Below are 12321 nucleotides of genomic sequence, written 5' to 3'. Positions count from 1 at the left end.
TACGATTCCCCACAACGTCCCGCGAATTCCCCCAACCCCCAATCATTTCCCTAAACATCGGTATGGCATAGGTATTCATGAACCCCCTACACATGGTCAATGTACGTTGACCTTAACGGTGCGAGGACAGGCCTCGCCACCCACAGCTTCATCCGCCATGAAAAGGTACACCTACAAGTTAGTCCTGATGAGTTGGGTGACAAGCTCGGATAATGAGACACGTTTCACGAAACACTCTCACCAGCCATGTGCTCTCCTTCCTCGAGTATTTCCTCTCGCTTTCGTATTACCATAAGCCACCGAGACGTGAGGTAATTCTTGAAAATCACGAAACATCTCAATTATCCCCTGACTCAATCCCAAATATCTCCATTACCTTTCTCCCCTCGTTCCTCATATCCCCAGCACAATTTCCGTCCAACACGAGAGAAAAAGAACCCCTCCCCATCGAGCAAAACATTTCTTACTGTCTCACTGAGATAATTTTGAGCCAGTACGTGTGGGAGAAACCTAGCATCCTCCAGGGGCCGATGCATTCATTAGGTGATTAGGTAGTTTTACCATCCAATAACAGTGTACACAACAGGCAAAGAGAGGAGAGCAAAGTTGGATGCGAAAATAACGTGCTAGTCGTTTCTCTAACGGTGCTTATCTCGGGGGCACTTCTTCGTGGAAAAGAATGGGGCATGTATAAAGTGAGAATGGGATAGTTAGAATGGGTCCCAGGTAATCGACTTTTGCATTTTTCTTCCCCCCCCCCCTCCCCACCCCCCTTCAATGTGGAAAAAAGCAAGCATCCCCACTCAGTCCTATCTCTTTGTTGCTCCCAGTGAAAGATAAATAAATAAGGGGGGAAAAAAGGCCAGTGAGGTAGAAGAGAGAAAGACAATTAGATGCAGCTGGCTTCTTGGAACGTCACTCAGGAAGCATTCACCCGACAGTTCAAGGACTTTTCGGAGCGACTAACTGATTACTTACAACAGCTCATGCTGGATATTCGACCTCGATCCAGGTCGAGGTCGTTCAATTCCACCACAAAACAGTGCGGGATAAGAAGTAACGATAAATAAATAAAAAATAAAAACGTCTGGGTTGGGAATCCACCACATGTCGAGCGTTGCCCGGTGTATAAACCAGAGTTAGCCACTCAGCGTCGCCACTTTGCTCAGTGGTTACGTTGAAACATCTAGCGTGGATCTGGGGAAGAGTGGGCCGGGTACCAATTACGTTAGCGTTGATTAAGTGCGAGGATCCAGGGGAGCAACGAGAGAGGGGGAGAGGGGGAGATGCGGAAGTGGGAGAGGACGGAGAAAAATGGGGAGTGAAAATTGTCCGGAAGGTGAAAATAAAAAATGAACAAAAATTGATGGATATTATGGTTTAGTGGGGAGAGTTCTCACACTGAGAAGAGGAAATAGCACTGCTGATGAACTATGTTCCGTGTGAGAATAGTCGATGGAGTAGAACAGATTTGAGGGGAGTTAACCAACTTGGTAGAGGAAAGTTTAATATCTTTCACAAAAATTGAATTTTTATCGCAATTATCAGAAATAGCCCAAAGGAATTCGAAACGTTGGCAGGAAAAAAAAAAATTATTGTACGACAATTATTTAGTCTGGAAGAACTTCATAGATTTTCACCATAGAAAGATGACATTGACGAGGAAAAAATGTTTTTCGCAAAAAAAGAAATTGTCCCTTTGAAATTATTTAGTTTTGCCAATAACACAGTTTTCGGCAAGAAAATTGTTATTTTTACTTGAAATTATTATGTTTAGGTGGTAACGATCTTTTTTGTGTACTGAAACGAAGAATTTGGAGGTTTTTCAAATAAAAACCTTGAGGTTCTTAAATTAACTAAATTTTGTAGAAAACTTATGCAAAATTAAATAAATTTCCCAGAAGATGAGAATTCCATAACGTACTAGATTTCTTGATGAAAACATGAATGATCAAAACCGAATTATGTTAAATTATCAGTTAATTGAAAGTTCAAGAATATATTTGCCTGAATATTCCTGATTTCTACTAATTTTCCATTAATAAGTGAACTGAATTTACATTTTTCATCAAATCATGAATTTCCGATCATAAAATTCCTTGAAATTTCAGTGAAACTGTCACTCCATGGAAATTTCAAACTTTTGAGCAGCAGGAAGACAATACTTCCCCAACTAACCTAAATTTCAAAACAAAACCTGAGAATTCAGTATCAAATAAAAAAATTTAAGAATATCTCTTAATTTTCACAAACTAACTGAACTAAAATTCATAATTTTCCTAGTTTTTTCCTCAAATTGTGAATTTTCAATGAAGAAATTCCCTAAAATTCCCTGAAACTCCCGTGAAACTGTCGCCAGCTAAAATGACCAATTGAATACCAGCGATTTCCTCCAGAACCGTTCAACAGTGAATACCTCCCGCCCCAGTGTAATTTTCACAACATTTTTCTCTCCATGAAGTCACCGAATATAGTCACGCGGTAAAAATAAGAAAAATGGCATTAGTTGTTCGTTGGCACCTCCTCACGGTGAAACGATCGACAGGCTCGTTGAAAGATGCTTAACGCACCTTTGATAGGGCCATTAACCCATCGGGAAGCCTCCTGCAACACCTTAGAAGGGGTCTCAACCCCTGGCTAAGCGTTTTTTAACGGCAACCCGAGGGAATAATGAGAGGAATGTTGAAAAATGAGGAACCGTTTGAATGCCAAATGATCGGGTAATTATTCCCCAGGTGTGGTTGATGCATTATAATCGGAGTGCACACCCATTGCGAATTCATCTGCCATTCATAGGTGGCATTAATCCAAGCGAAAATTCCTGGTATGGTACAGAGGTGAGAGGAGCAGTTGAATTGCGCAATACAAGAGCACAAGGTAACATTCGTGACTTCACCCATTGCCATGGGGTTCAGGATCACGAGCAATTACCCAGAGCTTGATTATCCCCAGGTGGTTGTATCGGGCATTACGATAAAGCCAAACATCACATTGTATAGCACCTTAACAATTCTCGCATCTCACACCATTCCAACATTTTCACTCAACATTCGGCCTGATAGAAGAAATGGGAAAATGTACAGTGAAGGTATCGTCGAAGGGGAATACGTGGATTAAAGTGCGATCGAGGGAGAGAGATATTCATGTATTGCCTTGGCTCTTGACCAAACGTCTCACCATCTTATCCGTTTGGTACACCTACAACACAGGATGCTACACGCAAGGGCAACCACTTGAAATGGTCGAAGCGGCCAGCATCTTCCCCGCTTGGCTCTCAGATCCTTCTTGGCAATTGTACATTTCCCTTTATTTTGATGGCTTTTTTTTTCCCGATGGATCTTTCTATTCGGTATTTTTCCTAAGTTGGCACAATGGAGACCTACAAACGGGGCAATTTGTTGGTACTACACCTGGTAATCTTGCGGATGAGCACGGGGGATTGCTGGAACGCGGAACACACGCCCATTGGATGCACGGGAAAACGGGCGAGACGAGATAATTACGCTGTTAAAAATTTTTGGATAAAATTTTCGGAAATTTTTATCACGCTTTAGTTTCAATGAAATTTCAAAGAATTTTGGCATTGAAAAAGAACTGTAAATTTAAGATCAATTGTTCCCTGAAAATGAGCAGAAATCAGAAAAATTTTGGTGGATATTTTCTTCAATTTTCAATTAATTTAAAATTCATCGTAATTCAGCACTGAATATTGATGATTTTATTGAAAATTCAAAGAGGTTGAGGAATTATTATTTCAATGCGGTTTAAAAATTTCGAATTTCACTGAATTTTCAGATGAAACCAATATTCAGAGGAAGGTAAAAAATTTTAACGTTGAAGCAATGTTGAATTCAATAAATCATCGAATTCAATGTAAAATACATCGTCATGGAAAATCTATTCGGAGACAAAATGCCAATTTATTAGCAAAAATATATTAATGATGTTGTGACGAAAGCAATTTCCCTAGTCGCCCCTGAAATTTAATTTTTTTTTTCAATAGTGCAGGGACGTTTTTTCACTGTTAGAAAAAAAAGGAAATTTCATGGACATTTGACTACTAATTTTCAGGACAGTGACACTGAATGCGATTTAGGGGAAAAAAAATTATGAAATTTCAGGTTTCACTGAAAATTCAGTAAAATTCCAGAATTTTAAGCAGCATAAAGACCAGAATTCCATAATTTATTTGAATTTCCAATCTAATATGAATATTCAGTGTCAAATTACATTGAATTTTCAGTGAAATCTGAAATTTCATGATTTTCTTCCCCTAAATCGCATTCAGTGTCACTATCCTGAAAATTCAAAAATAGATTTACCAGAATTTTCCGGTTGTCTATCCATTTTCACTGAAAAATGGAACTGAAATTCACAGTTCTCTTTGATTTTTCCACGAAATTCTGAATTTTCAATGCCAAAATTCCTCGAAAGTTCAGTGATTATTAAATTCGATAAAAATTTTCAAAAAGTGTACCAGAAATTTCAGATAAAATTTTTTAACAGTGTTGCTGGATTTTTGGAGTTGGTGAGGGGTTAAATTGTCTCGTTATCGGAGAATCCCCCCTCTCCCTCCCTGCGTCATGGCGCCAGTGATGAAATCATCAATAACTCCACAATTCCCGATAATCCGTGCAGCCTGGCATTAAACTATTAAATAAGCCCCCTGCCCACGATTCAGATTACCGATAATTAAATTGATTCATCCCGCTCATTGCGATATCCCCCCCCCTATCCACCGGAGTTATCAGTGTCCTCGACACAGGGTCTCTAGAGCGCTCGTACAATAAAAAGTCCTCCGTCTAACGGTCCGTTCCACGTGGCGCCCCAGGTAAACGTCTTCCCCCAGTATTATTTTTCCTCTTTCTCCTCTTCTCATTATAAACCCAACAAACAAAATAGACTGCGAAGACGTAGTGTTTCTTGATCCTTCTGATGAAGAACAGAGTAAGATGGAGATAGGTGTATCGAATGAAGGTGCCTCGCCCCTTTGGCCACTCACTTCAAGGCCTCGTTGCATAGTGTGTGCATCCAACACAGATGCATTTAATGCAACTCAACACTGAAGATTGAAACTGAAACACACAGTGGATATTTTGTATACACATCCTACGAGGCGAGAAGGCCGTTTGAATGGCCGTTAACGATTTCCATGGATTTTATTTCCTGGTACTGTTCGACTCGTATTAAATGAACGTTTTGAATTGATGCTGAGGTTTTACTAAATTGAAGTGAGATAAAACGTTGGCCGGGTTAGTTCGTGACTAGAAGGCGGCTTCTCTCTATTTCTACCTCTCTCTCTCTCTCTGTCTCTATCTTTCTCTCTCGCGTCCCACCTTGAGGTGCGTTATTTCTGAGCTCCTTCAACTCCACTATCTCGGGTATTTGTGATAATTAATAACCAGCCCGGCCGGCGGCATAGCCTTGGCCCGCCAACTGCACCGGTAACACTGTAACTGTTGGATTACTTCCTTGGAATCTGCATGTGCTGCACAGATGGTGCGTTTTATACTATACCCCAGTTTTCGTGTTTATGAGTTGTGGAGTTGGGATATTTTTATTCGCTATATTAGAGGCTGATTCTGATGATGCTGTCTGGGAGATTATGTGAAGGCCATTTTTCATGGCAGTGGATTACCCGGTGTGGAATGCTAGGAATTATTATCGTATAACAAATCAATTTATCTGGCGGGTGGGGTAATGTTGGGATCGGGGAATTTATGGGGTTTTGGAGTGAATTAAAATTGTTTTGTAATTAATTAATTAATGTTGTCGGGGGGAGGGGGAGGTGGACCAATGGAGCTGAGGAGGAGAATTCCATTGAAGTTCCTGGAAAATTTGAAATTTCACAATTCCCCTTCCCACATGTCAAAGTTTTTCGAACAGTTCGTTTGAGAAATTTTCCAAACTATTCATGTTTTGACTAAAAATTCAAATAATTTGAGGTTTCGCCTTTCTGCAGCTCGAAAATTTGATTTTCATGAAATTTTACCTGAAATTGAAAACTTGATGATTTTTAATGAGCAATTTTCCCCGAAATTTCGAAAAATTTCGCGATTGAAACCTGCGAAATTCAGTTGAATTATTCCCCGAAAAGTAATAGAAATCTTGAATTTTCAATCAACTAAAAATTCGGCTCTATTTGATATTAAGACCTGATGTTTTGACCAACAGTAGAACCCAGACACCATTAAAATAATGAATTTCATCTCCACCCCTTTCCCGCAAAACCCCTCATCAACTCACCGAGCCGTAACCCACAATTTCGGGTAACCCACAATTTCGGGTCATCACTCCCCCCATTACCTCCAATATCCGGCATTTACAGGTGAATGTAGCAGCCCCCCGAATAAAAAAAAATCAGCTACTTGTCACATAACCCCGCAATAACTGAACCGCGATGATCTTCCCCCAGTTCCTCACTGCCAAAGCCTGTTCTCCAAACAGGCTTTGGAAGTCCCGAGGGGTGTGTCCCATACTCGTCGTAATTGATCGTCCCCCCCAGAAGACCGTCGCGTCAATCGTTATCAAACGCTTCCCGGTCAACTATCAATCCGCAATTACCATTATGATTAAAACTATCAGTTTATCTGCAACAAGTCGCCAACGAGATACAGCAGAGCGTAGTAGCCACCATATGATGTGTGACCATTGGGAGGGTACGAGTAGCCGGTGTAAGCTGGGTGGCCAAGCTGTTATCCTCTCTCTATCCTAGGTAAGGTCGTCCGTCGCTCCTCTCATCTGTCCACACGACCTCCGTAAGAACCCAACACAACATAATCAAACCAACAAGCCAGTGTACAGCCGACATATCCCCTTCATTCGCATGGGCGTGACGATTTCTCAACGTCATTATGATTTTATCTCATGAAAGCCAACATCAAGGAGCCACGGGAAGGGGTCTAATTGTCTCAAACAACGTAGGAACAGGCATACGCTAATGCAACCCGAGAAAAAGCCCCTCCACATATGTAAACCATTCTAAAACCGCACACTTAATTCATCAGAGGTAAGTTTAATCCAATGAACAAGTCAGAAGGGTTAAATCACGTATGGCTGGGGGAGGATGTTAACCACGAATGGAAAATTGAGACAAGTAGGCAATTCTGCCTTGTGTCCAGAGACAGGGAGCATGCATGACGACGAATACACAGTGGAAAATTACCCCCTGACCCTGTCCACCTTCATGACTCCCACAAGATTACCCCTTTTGCTGATGGCCAGCAGCTCTCGAAGACCGCAGAGGCCGTGGGAAACGACAGAGTCAGGGGAACAAAGAGGAGGTTATTTGTAATCAATGATGGAGACTGTCGCGGTTAGTATCGAATGCTCAATAGCAAGGGATTTCAATTGCCCTGACCTTGTCCAAATCGATTATCCCCTTGGGTTATGGATCAAGTTGGATCGGTGACAAGTGAGGCAGCTGATGAATTCGCCGGTGAAGCGTGACCTAGGGACGATTGACCGGGGTCAGCGGATTGGATCGGACAAGATTGTTGGGAATTTCAGTGCATTGATTTCGGCGAAATCTAGAAATTCGGTTGAATTACTCTCTGACAATTCAGAATAATTTGATACTGTACGGTTTCACTAAAAGTTGAAAGTAGGAATTCTCTCGTAATAATGGAATTTGTTGCATTATCCCCTTGGGTTATGAATCAAGTCGGATCGATGACGGTGAGGCAGCTGATGAATTCTCCGTTGAAGCGTAACCTCCGGAGGATTGACCGAGGTCAGGGACTCGGTTTATCCCAACTATTCCGCAACTCGATGGTTGTTAAAACGACACCTCCCACGGATAGACCAAAACCCAGAGAGTTGGGTCAGTTGGTGCAGAATTACTGAGCGTGACAGGTAAAATACCATGGACCATGGACGTTATGCGTTTGGTTTTACCGATGTAAAACCATTGTCCTGTGGCATTGTACCGGGGCAACTTGGTGAAATATGCTTGAATTATGAATCGGAAATTGGAAACATACCGGTACCATACCATTGTACTGTTATTAATTATTAATAGGAATGGAGATAACGGTATTGGGTAGAGGAGGTGGTTTTGAAGAAAAGTTACGTCATCTTCACCACTGGCGTGGTCTTGAATATCAAATATCCTCATCCTTCAGTGATGATGATGATAATGTTGTATCATTTCAGTTTCCATGTGAACTTGAAAGGTATCCACGAGACCGTGAGATAGATGTTTGCGGGAAATAGGGAGATGCATTTTATGGGGAGAGATTGGGTATCGTGATGGGTTCTGTCGAATTTCAAATGGATTCGAGACGAATCGTGGAGTTGTTTCCATTTTTATGTTACGAAGAGGGAGGATAAGTTTATTCTCTGTGAGATAAATCTTATCCTCGTAATAATGAAATTTATTACATTGTCGTGATTTTTGCGCAACATAAAGTCAATTTTAAAAATGTGGATCTTTCGATGTTTATTTACATAAAAATAACTGACGAAAGGGAAAAACTTGACGTGTGTCACGTAAAAATTATTGCACCGCAATAATTCCCATCGTTTAAAAAAATAGAGCAAAAAATCGGAAAAATAATATGAAAATTTTTTATCACAAAAAAATTCAAAGAAGAGTCACAACCGTACTTCACACACCGGAAGTGAGCCAAGAGTATCTGGTCACGGGTGGTTGAATGGATGCTACACCGAGTGGAAAGAGTTTCCTCTCCATACGAATCTATCAGTAATGATGTTTGATTTACACTCGTGAAAGGGCGATTTGCCTTCCCCATATCCTGGAGGGGAGCTCCGTTGAAAAACAATGGATAAATAATGAAGAAAAAGGCCCGTCCTCAACCCTCGTTGGAGCTCCACTAGATTCGCTTATTCCTATTCACATTACTCTCAACACTTGTTCAACCGCAATCGAGTTCTTACGACTCCGCACTTTGCTGGAATGATACGCACGTTTGAAGCCAAGCAATCCCTGAATTCTATTTTGTTTGATCAAGCAGCCCAAAGAGGCCTCCTCCAGGTGTAATCCAGTTGACTCTCATCATCCATCTATCCTGCACCAACCACAACCTCTTCAGGGAAAATACAGCAATCAGAGTGGACCAGAAATGTTTCTTGTCTGTCTACAAATGCCGCATCTTTGAATTCACTTACTCCCTCTCGCACTCATTCACATTCGTGATAAGGATATACCCAAGTTGTTCACAGGAGAATTTATGATACTCCATCGTATCATTATCAATGATTCCACACCTTGCAATCTTATCTAATCAACAACTTCTTCTTAATCTTCCTTTTGAAAACACTATTTTCCAATTGCCTTAGCTCTCATTGAAATGATTCTTTCCTTTCTCATTCCTGTTTCGACTGTGATTCTACACCCTTACTTTTGTTTTCCATCGAAGAGTTCTCTCAGGTGTAATCCAATTGACTTTCATCAATCATCTACCTTGCACCAACCATCAACTCTTTTTGAGGGAAAATACAGCAAACGGCATGCATCAAAAATGCCTTTTGTCTGTCCATAAATACCGCATCTTCGAATCCACTTACTCCTGACTAATCGAGATTCTTGCGAAGAACATACCAAAGTTGTTCCACCTGAGGATTTATGATACTCCATCGTATCATTATCAATGATTCCACACCTCGTAATCTAATCTAATCAACAACCTCTTAATCTTCCTTTTAAGAACACTATTTTCCGCTTGCCTCAGCTCTCAGTGAAATGATGCTTGTCTTCCTCATTTTTGTTTCAACTGTGATTCTGTATCCTTACTTTTGTTTTCCATCAGTTCTCTCAGGTATAATCCAATTGACTTTCATCAATCATCTACCTTGCACCAACCGCTGACTCTTTTTGAGGGAAAATACAGCAATCAGCAAGAGCCAGAAATGCTTCCTGTTCATCTACAAATGCCGCATCTTTGAATCCACTTACTCCCTTTTACACTCATTCACATTCCTGATAAGGATATACCCAAGTTGCACATGGGAATTTATGATACACCAACGTATCATTATCAAGGGTTTTACACCTTGTAATCTAATCTAATCAACTTCTCCCTAATCTTCCTCTCAAAAACACAATTTTCCACTCACCTCACCTTGAAATACATCTCTCCTTTTTCATTTTTCCGGCCATAATTTCGTACCCCCCACCAAAAATAGAAGACTCCCAACGGCACGCAAAAAAAAAATCCCAACAGCTGGGCAATTTACCGAGTTCAGGCGCCTCTCCTGTATATCCATTAGCAGCGCATTACAACCGGGTAATTTAATCCCCAGTACACCCCGTCGACACACAGTTACATTTTACAACGTCGTGCCCGTCACATCGATAAAACATCCCGATTTGGTCGTGAATACCAATAAATAAAGTGAAAAAATGGCTAATTCTCAGCATTAAAGACGCGTGCATATGCAATTTTTCCTCAATCACCGAAGAAGGAAGCGGGCACGAGCTAAATGCAGTCCTGAAATAAAGTGAACTGGTGTCATAACTCAGATCGTTATAGCCCCCATAAAATCATCCTTCCATTTGAATTGACCACGTTAGCTGAAACTTTATCATTCAATTGAATTTTACCATCTGCACCAATTAAGCTGTTCCTTAACATGTAGATTATATAACAGCAAACAGGTGTTTATGTGCCCCGGAGACCTTGAGGCAAGGGCGTTGTTGCCTCTCACTCCGGCAACAGCTACTCGTCTTGAGTATGCCAACAACTGGCACCCAAATGGGATTAAACTCGAGTTGTTTTTTCTCAATCCCTCGAGGATATTCACACCAATCTAAGTATCCTGGTATCATCAAGCGCCAGCCAATATCCCCGGATGATACCGTTGAAGACGATCAAGAGTTAGATTAAAAGACCCCGAGGCCCCCCCAACATATTCTCAATACAAAGTTTCCCTGCACTATATTTAAACTTTTGTTTCTCTCACTCATCTCAACCAACTTCTCCATCGCATATTCCGCTTCCCCTCCTCACATCCACCAATCCCCTAATCTACGTTTCAATATCGCCATGGCGTCGCCTCAACGTCCAACGGTAACTCCTGAAATATAGCCCGAGGCGGAAACATCTTCCTGAAGGTAGCATTACATACTCAGCATCATCTCCCTTTCCCCTGTTTTCCCATTCTTACGCTATTCTCAATCGCAAAATGTTGTTGTCTTTCTTTTCCTCCTTTCACTCGAGATCCCAGACAACAGCCAACAGGCCAAATACTCCACTTGTCTCTCCAACATTTCAACGCCAAAAGAACAGTTTCAGTATGCACACAGGCACAATGGCGATTTACCTCGTTAACCCACCACCACCTTGACTCACTTATCCGTTTTCTCATGTTAATTGCATTCTCCATGCAAATTCATCCGTGCGAAGGTTTTCTCTCGAGTTGAATAATCCGAGTAACTGCGCTTGTGGCGCCATTTTGGGGGAAGCCCGCGCTGACCCCAAAATGGTGGGGAGCGGCTAACGTAACATCCTCGTTACTGCGCTCCTCTCGGTTATTTTCAGCATTAACAATGCAACACAGACTGGTGGGGCTTGACGAACATTGTCAAGTTCATTGTGATGGTATTCTGTGGGTTTTATGATAATAATTAGCCAGTCCTGTGGGGGCTTGCACGCCTTCGCGGTACTCAGGGACGATTCAGGTTAACGATAACGATGACAGATTAGTCTTCCTGAGACTCAGCCCCACCATTTTCTCATGAGTTGTACCCCGTTGAATTAACTAACTTGAGAATAGCGAGTTGGTGGGTTTTCACTCGTTAAAAATAGATGATGTGAATGAGTGAGGATATGTGGTACCATCATGAGGTATTATTCATGGCCTCGTTAATCTATCTCTTGTGATCTTCATTCAATTTATCAGAGGTTGGATGATTGAAGGGGGTTTCAGGGGATTTGTTGTGGTGAGTTTGTTATTTTTTTTTCTTTTCGTTTCTCTCTTTCTCGCTCTCGTGCCGGGTAATTCTTCCTGCTTATTACAAAAGGATCGTCGGGAGGATGAGGAAACTATGACCCAGTGATGCCTTGGTAATGGCAACTCTGTATCCTTCTGGCTACAAATGAGTATAATAGCAGGTGTGTGGCATCACTATGGTCAAACTATGATACGTGACTCGGTATTAGTTGGGCCTACGCCCCAAGGTAAGGTGAACCTCCAGGCGCAGTATACCGTTTCTTCATCCTCCGCTTACATTAATTAGATCAATCCACTCATGCCACCAACAACCCCAGCCATTACGCAATTATTTTGCAGCTTCTTATCGGTTTTGTTTTCAGGTTTCTTTTGGGTTTTATTGTTAATTAGGCGAGAGGGGGGGGGGGA

Source organism: Diachasma alloeum, unplaced genomic scaffold (assembly GCF_001412515.2).
Source record: "Diachasma alloeum isolate Michigan unplaced genomic scaffold, Dall2.0 Dall_scaffold_00597, whole genome shotgun sequence".
NCBI lineage: Eukaryota > Metazoa > Arthropoda > Insecta > Hymenoptera > Braconidae > Diachasma > Diachasma alloeum.
This window is presented reverse-complemented; position numbering follows the sequence as displayed.